Genomic DNA, 12,146 nt, shown 5'->3' with positions numbered 1-12,146 from the left:
CTACACTTTTGTGACACAACTTTCTGTAGGTAGAGGCCAATTCTTCAAAGGTCACTTCTTCATCACTCGAGTCTTCATCAGAACCCCATTTTCCTATTAATGCAGTCACCAGATTTGCAGCCTCTTCTGTGTCACTCTCATCAGACCAGGTGGCAGCAAGACTCATCTTTTGCTTCTTGAGGTAGGTTCCACATTCAGTTCTAATGTGTCCATACCCATCACATTCATAGCACTTTACTTCTTTTCCTTCTTTGGGCTTCTCATCTGTCCTTGCTCTTTTTCCATTGTTGATGTCAGATGAGATGTTCTTGACATTTGCCTTGGATCTTACATCCATTTTTTTTAACAATCTGTTGAACTGTCTCCCCAGCATTGCAACTTTATTGGCCAATTCTTCATCAACATCTTGACTGTTTTCCTCTTCTGTGTTTGTTATGAAGGCAATGCTTTTGGTTTTCTTTTCAGTTCCATCATTCAATCCCATCTCAAAGGTTTGGAGAGAACCAACCAACTCATCAACTCTCATGTTGGAAATGTCTTGAGATTCTTCTATGGCAGTCACCTTCATAGCAAATCTCTTAGGGAGTGACCTGAGTATTTTTCTTACCAGTTTTTCATCTGTCATCTTTTCTCCCAGGGCTTCTGAGGCATTAGCAATTTCAAGGATACTCATGTGGAATTCATGAATGTTTTCATCTTCTTTCATCCTTAAATTTTCAAATTTGGAGGTGAGCAGCTGAAGTCTAGACATCTTTACCCTAGAGGCGCCTTCATGAGTGGTCTTGAGAATGTCTCAAGCATCTTTGGCCACTTCACAGTTGTTTACCAACCTGAAAATATTCTTGTCTACCCCATTGAATATTGCATTCAATGCTTTAGAATTTCCAAGGGCTAGATCATCCTCCTCCTTGGACCATTGTTCTTCAGGCTTCTTCTCTGTAATGGCTTTTCCTTCTTTAGTAATTACAGGATGCACCCAGCCTGTTAACACAACCTTCCAAGCCTTGTTATCAAGAGATTTTAGAAAGGCTACCATTCGAGGTTTCCAATAGTCATAGTTAGAACCATCCAAAATTGGTGGCCTGTGAACAGATCCTCCATCTCTCTCCATTGTACCAAAAAGTATTGTCCCTAGATCTCACCCAGAAACATAACAGGATGCCTGCTCTGATACCAATTGAAATTCTGGTATCAGATATAAGATGTCGAAGGTGATGTCATGACACTAATATCTTAGTTACACTAACAGAAGAGAGATATAGAATGGTAATGCAAATGACACAAGCAATTGTTAACCCAGTTCGGTGCAACTCACCTACGTCTGGGGGCTACCAAGCCAGGAAGGAAATTCACTAAAATAGAATCAGTTCAAAGACTCTCCGTACACTTCAACAAGTTACAGTCTTTCTCACCTAATCTCTACCCGTGCAATTTCTACCTAAGCACTCTTAGATATGAGAACCCACTCACTTCCCTACAATCACACATGTGATCTTAAACAACAATCCCTTGAGAAAAGAAAACACTTTTCAATAACACACTCTTGATTTTACTTCACAGTTTTAATCAAGAAGTCACACTCTTGATCTTGCTTAACAACTTTGATCAAGAAGACACACACTTGATCTTGCTTCACAACTTTGATCAAGTAGACACACACTCTTGCTTAACAGCTTTAGAGTGACAAATTACAACCACAAATCAGTCTAATTCAACCATCAAAAGATGACTTGAATGGCTTACAAGTCTCACGACTAAATAGACACAAACCCTAGCTCTCTCTCTATATTTCGCTCAGTATTGGTTGTGTACTAAAACAGGTTTTCTAAGTCCCTTTTTATAGAAGCTTTCAGCTGGGCTTGGACATCTTGAAAACCCTAAATCTATTTTCCAATTAAATCTTTTCATAACAGCTGGTTAGATCTCCTTGGAGAATAAGTAAATTAGGTTGTAATCCATGATTGAATGTGCCATCTAATCAGATCTTCAATCATACATAGATTGCCATTAATTGTGCAATCACAAAACACCAGACATTCATACTGAATGTTCTGTGTATAGGATGTCATGACATCGGGTCTGACATCCTGGAAAAATCCTGCATAATTCCATAATTCCTTTTATAGCTTCCAGCAGATACACAAACATCAGATGCCATGACATTGAGTATGACATCCCGATACACTCCTGCATAATTATGTTTTTCCATTTTAACTCCAGCAGGAACACACATATCAGATGCCATGTCCTTGAGTATGACATTCTGAAACAATCCTGCATGATTATGTTTCTTGAACTCCAGCAGGTACATAGGATATCTTATGTTAAGACATCAAACATAACATCTTATGAACTCTCTTTGTTTTACCAAAATTGCTGCCAACACTTAGAACCAACAAAGGTATTTGGGTGATGGCTTCTGTGAAAGGGATTTCTACGTGAAGTTTTTCTATAACCTTAATGAATTTCTGATACTGGTTATTGATCCGAGTTTGTTTGAGTCTTTGCGGATATGGTATCGGTGGTTTGTATGGCGGGGGTGGTACATAAGTTTTGTCTTTAGGTTCTTCTCCTTTTTCTTGACCTTCCTGTTTTTCAGATTCCTCTGGTTCCTTTACTTCGTCCGTGGGTTAGGTATATTCCTTAGAAGTTTTGGGTTCACTCAATCTTGGGTTTGGTGGCTCATCATAAGCGTTCCCACTTCATAGGGTAATGACATTGGTTTGTCCTCTCAGATTTTGTTGAGGTTGTCCAGGGAACTGTCCTCCAGGTGTAGTCTGGGGGGCTTGGTTTAAGGCTACCTGAGAGATCTGGGTTTCAAGCATCTTAGTGTGAGTAACTATTTGGTCAACCTTGGTTCCTAACTGGGTAATCAGTTCGTTTACGTGAATGTTCTGGTTCATGAACTCTTTGTTTTGTTGGGTTTGAGGAGTGATAAAATTTTCCATAATTTTCTCAAGGCTCGGCTTTGGTGGCACAGGTTGCATAGGTTGATTTGGTCTTGGGGCTTGGTAACCTGGTTGTCTCGGAGGTGCAGTATTTTGGATAGGGTTATTGTTCTTATAGGAGAAGTTCGGGTGATTCCTCCATCCATGGTTATAGGTATTCGAATATGGGTTCCCTTGGGCGTAGTTCACTTGTTCAGAGTTGGTTTCGTTTAAGAGACTGCATTATGCAGATTGGTGTCCTTTGGTTCCACATATCTCACAATCCGACGAAACTGCAGCTGCAGTATTCGGGTTTATGCACATATGCTCAACCTTGAGGGCTAATGCGTCCATTTTAGCTTGCATCATGTCTATAGAGCCTAACTCATGTACTCCTCTTTGAGCTTCCTTCTTCTCAACTGTCGCTCGTTCAACTCCCCATGATTGATGGTTTTGAGCCATATCTTCGATGAGGGCACTAGCTTCAGGATAAGGTTTGTTCATCAGAGCGCCACCTGCGGCGGCATCGATGGTCATCTTAGTGTTATAGTGAAGCCCATTATAGAAGGTCTGAATGATTAACCAATTTTCTAAACCATGATGTGGGCATGCTCTTAACAGCTCTTTATATCTCTCCCAAGATTCGAACAACGATTCTCCTTGGTTCTGGGTAAATCTGGTTATGTGGTTTCGAAGAAAGACGATCTTACTTGGGGGAAAGTATTTAGCAAGGAATACTTTTCTAAGGTTGTCCCAAGTTGTTATGGAATTGGGTGGAAGGGAATCTAACCATGATAGGGCTTTATCTCTGAGGGAGAAAGGGAATAGTCTTAAACGGATTGCCTCAGGAGAAGCTCCATTGGTTTTAAAAGTGTCTGCTAATTGGAGAAAGATTTTTAAATGTTGGTTTGGGTTCTCAATAGCGAGACCTGCGAATTGTCTCTGTTGCATTAGTTGCAACAGAGAGGGTTTAAGTTCGAAATTATTAGTTGGGATGGTTGAGTTTACTATACTAGAACTAGGTTCTTCATTGGATGGTTGGGTGAAATCCTTAAGAGGTCTATGATTTTGATCTTCGGCCATAGCTCTCCTAATTCTATGGAAAAATAAACGTGCGCGAGCGTAACGTTCAGGTTCCGCCAGAGGGTATACTAAGCTTCCGACAAACACACCCGCTGTTAGTTGGTTCAGAGGTATCTAGCGCTGAACTCGATAGGGCGGATTACTATCCGATCCCCCACAACTGCATTTGGGTCAAATAAAAGGGTTTATACATATTTATGTGCCAGAAACCCCATGTTTAGGATCATAATCACTAACCGGTCACTCTGCTATGAAGCATGTACGGATAACGAGCTTAATGTGATTGCGCCTGAATGAAAAAGACCCAAAAAGAGATGAAGATGTAGGCCTAGGTATTGTGGGATAATATGGATTGGTTAATATAGGAATGGAGTTTATGTCCGTGTCTGCGGATAAGTGTCATCACGATACCCTTAGTTCACTCATTTAGTACCTATCACAGCATCCCGACTTGAACTTAGAAGCCTTTCTTGCCCGAATCACTCATCGACACCAGTTTTTCTTCTATAAGCTCCCGCTGTTAGTTGGTTCAGAGGGTATACTAAGCTCCCGGCAAACACACCACAAAAACTTGATGCGTTGTTTTTCGCAAGTATACGAACACGTCAGAGTAATATAAAAGATTGTCGAATCCACATAGACCAGGTGTCAATCTATCGTTATCTATTGTTATGGTGTTTATCTAAGGTAATCGAAATAGGGTTTTTTAGAGTGCACAATGAAAAATAAAGTATAAAATAAAATTCAATTAATAAAGACAGGTTCGAATGTAATTCACATAATCAATTAATAATCCAAGTACTTGCTAATAGAATTACTTATGGACAGTGTTTCCTACTTTGAAAATAACAAATTTAACGGGAACTGTCGCTTTCGCGTATTCAGAACCGAGTTGTACTCCCTAATCAAACCCTCTTATTGTCACTTATAAAAAGGCGCACATTGCGTTAGAGTAGTAAACCTATTTTTAAGAAATATAATATCTTGACTAAGTTGAAAAGTATTTTGACATGGATTTCTTAACCAAAAGAGGTTCTCACGAACCAGACTCTAAACTTATAAACGCGTCCGAAAATAGTTTTAAAATCACTTTTCTTTTTAAGTCAAAAACTCATAATGAACTAAACAAAGCGCTTTCGCTGTATTTGAAATAGTTAAAAAACAACTAAGTTTAAATAGACGTCGGACGACTTTCGATCTTACCCAACGGAAATTAATTACGGGAAAACTTAAGTTGAAAGTCAAAATAATCCTTAAGTGTTTGTACAAACAATTGTACGGATTATCGGTTCAATTACGATCCTTATATTCTAACCTTTATAGGTTTAGCTAGACATGGTAAAGTAAAGGTGCATTTTAATTTAAATAAAAGTAGTACGAGTGTGGAATTTAAATAAAAGTAGTGTGAGTGCGGAAAATAAATAAAAGTAGTGCGGTGCGAGAAGTAAATAAAGTAAAGTGCGAGTGCGAGAAATAAATAAAGTAAAGACAGTGCGGGAAAGTAAAGTAGACAAAGGTAAAGCAATAAAACCTGCTTCAATCAGAGGATTGAATAAAGTGCGTAACAGAAATAAAAATGGCGGCATGATTAACTTTCTTCCAAAGTACTCCAAACTCGATTACAGACTCGATTACACAGTGTGGCAACACTCCGATGTGAAGCGATTACCACTTTTTACAATACTGAATATATGCCTAGTTATAACTAAGTTTTGATCTAAGTTTGGATGATGAAACAAATGAAATCAAGTCTGTATTTATAGGCAAGGAAAATAATGGAAATGACAATGATGCCCTTAAGTTTGAATTTGGGAGGGAAACTTCTTCGTTCTTGTGGCACCCGCCACCACACCATGGCGCCCACCATAAGAGTAAATTGTGGCGCTCAAGTGGAGATAGTGGATATGTGGCAGTTGAGGAGAAGTTGGACTATGACACGTCATGGCTAGACCCATGGCGCCAGCCACAAGTGCAAAATACTGATTTTTAGGCTTTTTAGCTCATTTTCACTCATTTTCTCGACTGGGGCTCTGATTAGACTGAAAACCTGAAAACAAAGGAAAACACAGTAATAACATAACAAAATAATAATAAAATAACTAAAATGCATGCGAAATCGGAGTCAAAAATACGGTGAATTTCAGTGTCATCAAATTCTCCCACACTTAAACCCTTGCTTGTCCTCAAGCAAAATACTTAAAAGCTCATAGAAGAAAAACTGGTGTCGATGAGTGATTCGGGCTAGAAAGGCTTCTAAGTTCAAGTTGGGATGCAGTGATAGGTACTAACTGAGTGAACTAAGGGTATCGTGATGACACTTATCCGCAGACACAGACATAAACTCCATTCCTATATTAACCAACCCATATTATCCCACGATACCTAGGTCTACCTATTCATCTTTTTTTGGGTCCTTTTCATTCAGACGCAATCACATTAAGCCCGTTATCTGTACATGCTTCATAGCAGAGTGATCAGTTAGTGATTCTGATCCTAAACATGAGGTTTCTGGCACATAACAAATGTGTAAACCCTTTTATTTGACCCAAATGCAGTTGTGGGGGATCGGATAGTAATCTGCCCTACCGAGTTCAGTGCCAGATACCTCTGAACCAACTAACAGCGTGTGACTTTTTCTTTTTCTTTTTCTTTTGCAGCAAATTTTTACAACTTTTTGGTTTAAATGACTCTGTGAGGGTCACCTATACCGGAGTTGCTTTTTTTTCTTTTATTTATTGCACTGGATCATTCACTTATGTTCATCGGTCCCCTATGGAGAGGATGTTTCGGCTGGAGCTGACTGCTGGAATAAACTACTGAGGACTATACTGAAATGATAATTAAGGCCATGGTATATGGGGTTTCGGGAGTGATTCCTATATTCATGAAGTCTATGGTGCTAAAATGATACTGATGTTTCAAAAAGTTCTCCCAAGTCACTACATCCTAACTCAAACCTGTCTTAAAGCCCAAATACTTTCAGAAAAACACCGTTTTCTTTTGCAAAAATATTTGGTAGGGCTAAAGGAATGGGGAGATGAGGATGTACTAAAGATACATTATATTGGTGACTCGTCAGACACATGCATTTTCTAAAACACTCTAACTAAAAGCAAAATAAAACAAAATAAATAACTAAAAAGCAATAAAAATAAACAATCTAACTAAAAACGGAAAAGGAAAATAGAAAGCGATAAAATCTCCTCCCACACTTAAATCGAACATTGTCCCCAATGTTTCAAAATAAGATAAGGGGAGAGTAACTTGTCATACTACGGCTGACCACTGGTTCCTTCGCCATCCTAAGGGTGACGACGGGATCGGCAGCGACGACGGTCTCTCTGATCCATCCTGGCCTGTAAGGCATCCTGAGCAGTCCTCACTTCAAACCGAGAGCCTACCTTTGAGCGATTGACAATCAAGTTTTTAAGTTCTTTAATTTATATTGTGAGTCCTAACACTGCTAGTACAGTTGGTACTGTTCGATTTAGAATGTTTGCGGTTGAGTATGAATTTAGTACCGACGAACTAGCAGGTCTGTTAAGAATTCCTCATGGGGAAGGTGCTATTTGTGAAACCCATTTGAATTCAGATTGGTCAGTTGAGGTGTTTTCCTTATGGCAGAGATTGTCTAATACTTCAATAAATTCTTTTGAAGGAATTCTCGCCTCGGGGTTAATACGCACCGGAACACTTCAAAGAAGAGTTCCGGTGTGGATAAATAAAAGGTTGGCTACCGGAACACTTCTTAAAAGAGTTCCAGTTTAGTTCATCCAAATCGGAAGTCTTTAAGAAAGAGTTCCGGTATACAACCAACCAAACCGGAAGACTTTCTAAAAGACTTCCGGTTCAATGCCCCCAAAAGGCAACAAACCGGAAGACTTTAGATAAGTGTTCCGGTATACATTATGTGAACCGGAAGACTTACTCTTAGTGTTCCGGTTTACAATGCCAGAAAAAGCAAAAATATGTATTCCGGAAGTCTTCAAGCGCAAATGGGAAAAAAATTCATTTCTGAAAAATATACCCTATTTATATGAGGGCATTTTGATAAAAAAAATTGATATGTAAGAGTGTGGGTATAATTGTAGGTATACGAGGTAAAGTTTTCGTCTGCAGAAGGGGCAAGCTCGTTCGGGCCTTAGGCCCAAGCCGAGTCCAATGCACAACACACAAAAATCTATCAGCATGAAACAAAGGACTAAACGCTCCTGCAGCAAAAGGTTGAAAGCGCTTCTCAAACAATCCCGAGTCAGTATCGCGTTTCGGCGTCCCACACCCAACATCACGTCTCAGCATTCCACATCCAACATCACGTTCATCGCTCCACAAGCTCATGGTTTCGCGTTCATGATCCGACCTTATCGCATTTTCCGCCATTACTGTCACAAACTCATTGATCTAAAGCTTCCTCCATCGTGGATTCAATCAACCACAAAAATAATTGTGCCTAACCCCAACAAATTGGATCAAAACTGAAATAAAAATTTACACCACAAAGATCGAGATAAAAACGAATGGAAGTAAGAGGAACTCACCGGATTTTACACGGCGACAAAAAAATCAGGTATGGTTGAACGCTCCCTTTCTTCCCCTGTCTCTTCTTCTCCTTCGGTTCTTCTCCAATATTCTTCTTCTTGGATCTGCTAATGGCGTTAATGTTTCTTCTCGCACTTTTGCTATTTCAATTATTGAATGCGTGGTGTGGCTGATGCAGGGCAAAGCCGAGGGTAATGATGATGCAGAGCGGCCAAATTTATGCAGAATCGAGCTTTATGCAGGATGAAGAGAGTTCCTGCAGAATGAAAGGCTTTTTGCAGAACAAAGAGAATGGATGATGCAGGATGGAATGGCTTCGTGCAGAATCAAGAAATTTCAAAATGAAGAAGTTGCAGAAAATGTGAAGATTGCAGGTTGAAGAAGAAATGAGTGCAGAAAGAAGAAGAAATGAAGATCTCAGATTGAAGAATGGAAAGGTGAGTATTTATAGAGTTTGGATGTTAACTCTGTTAGTCTCAGTTAGATTTATCAAGTGCAAATTGGTTAAATGTTATCACATTGTTATCTTTCGGTTAGTTAGTTAAGAAATATGTTAGGGTTAGTTTTAACTGAGTTTTCTGTTAATTGCATTCATTGACTGTTAGTTTGTTAGAGTTAGATGTTAACCTCTATCAAAGTTAGTTAGAAATTTGGAGTTAATAGAATTGGTTAGTTAGATTAGTGTTGTTATGTTAATAGCTGGAAGTAGTGAATGGATTCTGTTAGATGCTAGAGTGAGTAAGGAGGCTATTATTTTGAACTCTGTTAATTGTTAAAATCAACTTAAGTGTTAGTTATTGAGAAGTTAGATGTAACTGTTAGTGGTTAACTAGTTAAAGGAATGTTAGCCCTGCAAGTTAAAGCCGTTTGAAATATCAGTGATTAGTATTTGAATGAATCAGATTATGTGGTTTGTGACTGAATGGGATTGTTATTGTTATGTTATGCCGTGAATTTATTGTTGGTTAAAACTTGAATTTAGTTGCTTGTTAGTAATCGCTTATTATGTTAAATAAATTAATCGGTTAATAAATTTCACATTGTTCTATTGAGACCTGAACTGAGTTGTTAGAATGGTTTGGCTTGAAAACTGTAGTGGTTTTTCTAAGAGAGATTCATTCACATGCCAGTAGGTTTATGAATTTTGTTTTTTTAATGGAATGTGGAGTGAATGTGAATCCGTCGTTGTTCTGTTACAACAGGATGCAGGTGGACCAGAATTTTCCCATTTATGTGTTGAATCATTATGAGTTAGGTTTGAAATCCTAATTGACATGCTAGTATGGCTATTGGTGTAGGAATATTGCCAATAGTCCACTCCAAATGGTCATTGAGTGCATTGGTGTATGAATTACCTATGGGCTTGTTATGCTATGTATGTATGAGAAATGCTTTTGAATTAAAACTGTCATGTATTAATGGTTTGTTAACTTGTGCTAATGGTATGTTGTAGGTTGATATCAAAGTTAAAAGATTAAGCAAATGGTGGAAATCTGTGAAACTCTTGATGGTAAGAAGGGAGGCATTTTTGCTGCTGCTGCTGATATCTGCATGAAGCTTTATCACATGAATGATCGATTGACATTTCAACTGCAGAACAAACAACCGGAACCTCTTTTGAGTTGTCGAGGCCCCTTAAAAACTCAACCCAGTTAGGTACTAACCCAAGCTCGACAGCAGTACATGTGATATTACTAAACAATGGTAATGGTTAGATGTGTTACGGTGGAACAAGAAGAACCCAAAAAAAATGGGGACGGGCTTATTAGAAAACAACGTTTGACTTTAGTCAACCTTGCTAACTACATTCTATGTAATTTGTGTATGTACCGTGCAACTTGATACTTAAATGTAATGAAAAGTTTGTTCGTAAAATATTTCCTTTATCTCAAAAATGCAACTTTCCCTTAAAAACTTCAAATTCAAAACTCATCTCTAAAGCATGTGTTGAAAACAAATGGATTTGTTAGTATACTATGAACTAAAAAATCGATGGATCAAATAAATACATCATGGAATATGAGCCAATGAATACAACATGAATCACTGAACCATGAATGTGAATTTGCAAGTTTGGAAATGGTTATTGGATGTGGATACTTGTTATGCTAAATGGTTACTTACATGGATTTGGATATTTAATTGTTAAAATGGTAAATTGGATTGTTAATGGATTTAAAATGGTAAACTGGATTGTTAATGGATATGGATTATTAAAATGGTAAATTGGATTATTAAAATAATTTAAAACTAATCCAAAAATCAAAAGTCAATAAAAATCAAATCAAATTAAATTGATTTATAATTAAGATTAGTTTAATATTAAATCACTTTGAAAAATCTATAGTTCATTAATTTAGCATTAGTTTCATATCAATCTAAAATTCATTTGAAAATTAAAATCCATTAATTTGAAGTTTGAATCCTTTTGAAATTAAAACCAAATTAAAAATCAATTTAAAATTAAATTGAAATCAAAAAATAAAAAGTCAATTAAAATGAAAAATGAAAAATCCAATTAAAAATAAATAAAATTAATTTAAAATTAGAATCAATTTTGAGATTAAAGTCAAAGCACCAAGATGAATATAACGATGAAGTGGGTCAAACAGGCATAGATGATGATCCATGTTACCAAAGTCGAGACAATATGGATTTAGGAATGGATGGTTGACTTTGGTCAATTAGTTGACCAGAAAGTCAACAATTGACCTCAATCAACCAAGAAGCGTGAATTAGGATTTGTATTAAGCACAGGGTGACGAATCAAGCCGTAATGCACAATAGGATCATAATGTCCCTTGGTTAGGGTTTTGGGCCCAAAGCAAGGCCAACAAATGGATCACCCATGATGAGTACCCATAATTAGGGTTCTGTGGATCAAAAGGTCCATCAAGGACATGAGCCAAGCAAACCAAGGGTTAGTCATGAACGAAAGATCGAGATGCAACCTCACAATGTTAAGCAGGACCAAATCTTATTATTCAGAAGTTATGAATCTATGATGTATGCGAAAATGAATGCACGGTGCACATGAATGCAGATGAATCTCAAGTCATAGGTCAAATAGAAAGTGAAAAGGGGAGGGCAAATTTTGGGATACGACAGTTGTGGATAGGGAGTTAGGTGGTAATAATGAAACTTGTTTCTTTTTGGCCGAATTGCATTCAAATGGCTCAACCTCACACTATTTATGATCATTGTCCGATTTATTGACTATTGGTGAAGAGAACTGGGGTCCTAGGTCGACGAGAATGTTAAAATGTTGGACAAATTTACTAGGTTACAAGGAGTTTGTGAAGGAACAATGACTATCTTTACAAATGGATGGGTGGGGAGGTTTTGTGTTGAAAGAAAAACTAAAGCTGATCAAAGACAAATTAAAATTATGACTTCAAAATCATACTCAGAATTTAAAAGACAAAATTTAAACGGTAAAAGACCATATTTCTTTATTGGATATTAAAGGAGATGAGTATGATCTAGAGGATGGGGAGTTAGGAAAGTTACATTATTTATTGGCATAAATTATTTCTTTATCCAAATTACATTCAAGTATCTAATGGCAAGAATCTAGATTAATCTAGCTAAAGGAGG

The 12,146-nt window shown here is 37.6% G+C and overlaps 1 long non-coding RNA gene and 1 other non-coding gene across 2 annotated transcripts; both read left to right on the top strand.

Moving 5' to 3' along the window:
• Positions 1-3,519: 3,519 nt before the first annotated feature.
• Positions 3,520-3,626, top strand: LOC127116718 (small nucleolar RNA R71). Its single transcript, XR_007801514.1, has one exon. It is a non-coding gene; the product is annotated as a small nucleolar RNA R71 (small nucleolar RNA).
• Positions 3,627-8,155: 4,529 nt separating this feature from the next.
• Positions 8,156-10,426, top strand: LOC127128858 (uncharacterized). Its single transcript, XR_007806060.1, has 3 exons — positions 8,156-8,577; positions 8,728-8,986; positions 10,003-10,426. It is a non-coding gene; the product is annotated as an uncharacterized LOC127128858 (long non-coding RNA).
• Positions 10,427-12,146: the final 1,720 nt, after the last annotated feature.

The sequence above is a fragment of the Lathyrus oleraceus genome, chromosome 1, assembly GCF_024323335.1.
Source record: "Lathyrus oleraceus cultivar Zhongwan6 chromosome 1, CAAS_Psat_ZW6_1.0, whole genome shotgun sequence".
Classification (NCBI taxonomy): domain Eukaryota; kingdom Viridiplantae; phylum Streptophyta; class Magnoliopsida; order Fabales; family Fabaceae; genus Lathyrus; species Lathyrus oleraceus.
Note: the sequence above shows the minus strand (reverse complement) of the source record. Positions and strands in the feature narration are given on the sequence as shown.